The sequence below is a fragment of the Lepidothrix coronata genome, unplaced genomic scaffold (genome assembly GCF_001604755.1).
Source record: "Lepidothrix coronata isolate B3197 unplaced genomic scaffold, Lepidothrix_coronata-1.0 Scaffold134, whole genome shotgun sequence".
NCBI classification, from domain to species: domain Eukaryota; kingdom Metazoa; phylum Chordata; class Aves; order Passeriformes; family Pipridae; genus Lepidothrix; species Lepidothrix coronata.
This window is the reverse complement of record NW_016690314.1, coordinates 1,445,481-1,449,741: the sequence shown is the minus strand read 5'-3', so window position 1 is coordinate 1,449,741 and position 4,261 is coordinate 1,445,481. Positions and strand designations below refer to the sequence as shown.

Genomic DNA, 4,261 nt, shown 5'->3' with positions numbered 1-4,261 from the left:
TGTGGTGCTGAGCCACACCTTTATAAAAAAAAACAACAGGGAGTTCCAGATTATTAGATTGGAAAGATGAGAGGAGCTAATTGGGTTCTGCAGAGCCAGGCTGTCCGGGCAGGAAGTCTGTCCATGCCGGGGGTGGTGGCTGGTCAGGCAACTGGTCATTCCCACCCTCTGCATCCTGGGAAAGGCCTTCCCATCGTGCCACCCTTCCAGATTGCAAGGTGGTGGCAAGAGGTACCTTACCCTCAGCAGAGCTAAGCCCTGAGTAAACCCCTGGTAAGCACTGTGGAAAGGAGATTGGAGCAGGTCTGTCTTAGGTTAGAAATGGATTATATTCCAAATAACCCTGTAAACTCAGTCCCAGGGTAGGAGAGGTGCATGGCAGAGGTTCCCTGGGGCCGAAATGTCAGCCCTGATGGGCAAACTGGAATCAGGGATGTCTTTACTCAGCACAGCTGGCTCAGAGATCCAGGGAAAGCCCTGAGCCTTGAGAACCAAGGGACTAGAAATGCAGAACAGGGCAAGATGAAAATGAGACAAAGTCATCACTTCCCAAAACCTTCACAGTGAAGGAAACACCTCCCACTGTCTGGAGGATCCATGGGAATATTACAATATTTGTTCCAAAAACATGACTGGGTGGATACAGACTCACTGACGCAGACACAAGCAGCTAATTGAATTCATACGTAGGAACCCTGGACACCATCTGGCCTCAATAAAACGTGGGTCCGGAGCTGTTCCTTAGCAGATGGTTATTCCTTTTCATAATCTGAAATCAAAAGATCATTTTTCTATCTGGAGATCAAAGGCACTTAATGTCTCCTTGGTCGAGGTTTATGAAGCGAAACCTCTGTCCTCTGTTTTGGTGTTCTGTGAGAGACAGATGGGGGTTTTCCCCTGAAACCTCTGCACAGGCTCCGGGCAACCACATCTGGGCAGCAGCTGCAGATGTTCACAGCTTTCCAGGGCTGGGACTTTATTTCCATCCCACGGACATGCAGTTTATAAAATGAGAAGGGACAGTTGTAATGAGCTTGTGTGGCCGTTTCTATTTCCCCAGATGATTGAGATATAGCCCACATGGATATTTTGGGATGAAATTATTCCTTTTCCCTTAGAAGAAGTGCTCAGAGCCCTGTCTGACCTGTCAGACCCCACACTCAGCCCTGCAGAGCAGCTGTGTGAGGCCAACACGGTGCCTACTCTGGTGGGATTCTTGGGGTGTCCACCTGTGCAGGGCCAGGAGCTGGACTGGATGATCCTCGTGGGTCCCTTCCAACTCAGGCTATTCTATAGTTTCATGATGCCCATGGGAGACAACTCTGTGGAGGCAAGTTTGGAGAGAAGGAGGCTCAGGGGGGACCTTCTCATTCTCAGTAACTCCCTGACAGAAGGGTGGAGCCAGGGGGGCGTCGGCCTGTTTTCCCAGGAACTAGTGACGGGATGAGAGGACGTGGCCTCAAGCTGTGCCAGGGGAGGGTCAGGCTGGACATCAGGAGGAATTTCTTCCTGGAAAAGGCTGTCAGGCATTGGAAGGGGCTGCCCAGGGAGGTGGTGGAGTCCCCGTCTCTGGAGGTGCCAAAGGAAGGACTGGATGTGGTACTCAGTGTTCTGGGCTGGGGCACAAGGTGGAGACCGGGCACAGGGTGATCTTAATGATCTTGAAGGTCTTTTCCAGCCTCAGTGATTGTGGGATTCTGTGAGTCTCGGGCTCTCCCGGCTGGTGAGAGCGGGTGGGCGAGCACTCGCCTCCAGCGACGTCAGCGCCGCTCCGCCGGCAGCCAGCGCTGGGGAGGGGGCGAGAGGCGCTTCTCTGGAAAGTACTTCCACACCCACCACGAACCCTCTGGGATAGACGTGATCTTTGCCACCTAAGAACGAAAGGTGTGTGGTTACTCGGAGCAGGTTGTAACAAATTGAGTCCTGCTCACAAACCTCATTTTTCCAGCGGGTACCTGCTGGCTCCTGGCCGCTCTCATCGGCGTGAGGGTGTAACCGAGAGGCACCCCCTGTCCCGCCGGCCCACACTGCCGGGGAGCTCTTTGCATTTCAAACAGCGGTGCACGAGGTGAATATTTGTGCCGGGACGAGCTCCGAGAGGAGCCGGAGCGTTCCCTGCCCCTGCGCGGGTTCTCCTCCCGCCTCCTGCAATATGGAAATGATCCTCCCGGCAGACAGCTGAGTCCCACCTCGGTTCCCATTCACCTGGAGATGAAAGTGCTCTGGCTGCCAGTGTAGGCGGGGCAAAACTATTTAAAAACCTCATTAGAGAAAGTATTTGGGGAAGACAGCAACACCCTCAGTTGTGGTTTGCTCCAGGACTTCTCAGCCAGATCCCTGCTGATACAGAGGGAAGGGCACTATGAGAGACATTCCTGTCAACTACTACTGCTCGTAGGGATGCCTTGGGTGTCCTTTGCCTTTCTCTCTGTCCCGGTTGGCTGTATTTTCTCCCCAAATACGGGCATGTTCCACCCGGGGTGCAGTTTAGGTGGCTCTGTGTGTCACGGAGGGATCCTGGAGGGATCCAGGAGGGGTCCTGCTCCCTGCCAGAGGAGCACAGTCAGCAGAGCTGTGTGTAATCTTGATTAGGCACAAATCCACCGTGAATATTTCCTATTCCATTTAATTCCTGTTTGTGCTTATTTCAGCTGAATTTGCAGCAGCAGTAATGCCCAAGCCACATCTGGCTCGTGATGCACATGGGATCAGACCGGGACTTTGGGAGGAGGAGGATCTGGATTCAGAGGTTTGGCTTCTTATTTAGAAAATGACGGGTTGCATTCTCCCACGGCTGCTCCAGACTGCCCCAGAGCTGAATGATATTCGTGTCCAAGGGTTTTTTAAGTCTGCCTGACTAGGAAACAATGTGTATGATTTGTCTGGCCTGGTGCGAATGAGCTTGAGCACCTGCACTTCCCCTTCTGACTTCATTTTCTTTGCATCCATTTATTCCAAGGGGCCAAATGTTCATTAAGTCCTGATGAGTTGGAGTGCCGATGATCCCTTTTCCTCTCCCAACCAGACATCCACCCGCCTTAAGCAGACCCTGGTTAATGCAGACAACTGCAGCCCCTGGCCAGCCATGGGGCATCCCACACACTTGCAAGCAGGTACTTGATCCCATAGGATCACACAAACACCAGGCTGGGATGAGCAAGTCCACGTGCAGCACTCAGGCTTGTTCTCTCTTATCTCCAGCCACGGGAGTCAGTGGTATCCTGGCAGAAGTCCAGCTGGGCTACCCATGTGCCCCCTCCCAGAACCACACAGAACCACAGAATCATCAAGGCTGGAAGAGACCTTCAAGATCATCCAGTCCAACCATCAACTCAGAACCACCATAGCCAGCCCTAAACCATGTCCCCAAGTGCCACATCCAGATGCCTCTTGAACACCTCCAGAGGTGGTCACTGCACCACCTCCCTGGGCAGTGCTTCAGCTGCTGCCAGGCTCTGTCCCCTACGTGGACCTGCCCCATTCTCCACCTCTGCCTGTGCCCTGGTGAGCAGCCCGAGCTCTGCCACTGTACTGATGGCATTTACAGCTGGAACCAAAGCCCCCCAGCCTTCCTTGGACACCTCACACCCTGTGAGCACACAGGTCACACCGACCTTGTCCCAAAGCCTTGGCGTTCAGAGGTCAAGGTGACAGGACTCATCCATGTCCTGACATGAACTGCAGGAAGAACACACTCTCAGGCTCTTCTTCTTTATTTTATTATTATTATTTTTAGGGGTGTGTGTTAATTTTTTTAACCCAGTTAGCAAGTTCAGAGTATTTTCTATGTTAATATTTGACTCAGAGGTGATGCAGTTTGGCCCTGTGGCTGTTGTTACCTGCATCCCCCAGAAAGATCAACATCTCCCCAGACTCTGAGCCCCGGTGGTGCTGATTCCTGCCGGGGTACGTGGGTGCCAGTGCAGAATAAATACCATGGTATTTTCCACGGGGCAGATCTGAAAGCACCCTGCTTTCCTTGCTTTGCATACTCAGAGCATCATCCTCTCTGCTTTCCAGATATGAAAGGCGAAGCAGAGACATCTGATGGGGCTCCAGCGCTGACTCACTGTTTGATGTGAGGCAGGAGGAGAGATGTGATCAGATCCCTCTGTGCAGAGCAGCCACCAGACAACGCGTCACCGGGCAAAGAGACTCCTGCTCCTCCCAGCCCCTCAAACAGTGGATCAGCCCTCACCATCCCCTGTTCCTCCTGAGCTCTGCAGAGACCACCCAGCCAGCGCAGCACCCAGATGTCACC

The 4,261-nt window shown here is 53.0% G+C and overlaps 1 long non-coding RNA gene across 1 annotated transcript; it reads left to right on the top strand.

Annotated features, from left to right (window-relative positions):
* Positions 1-1,527: 1,527 nt before the first annotated feature.
* LOC108503234 lies at positions 1,528-4,261 on the top strand. The gene is made up of 3 exons (XR_001876770.1): positions 1,528-1,884; positions 2,652-2,749; positions 4,021-4,261. It is a non-coding gene; the product is annotated as an uncharacterized LOC108503234 (long non-coding RNA).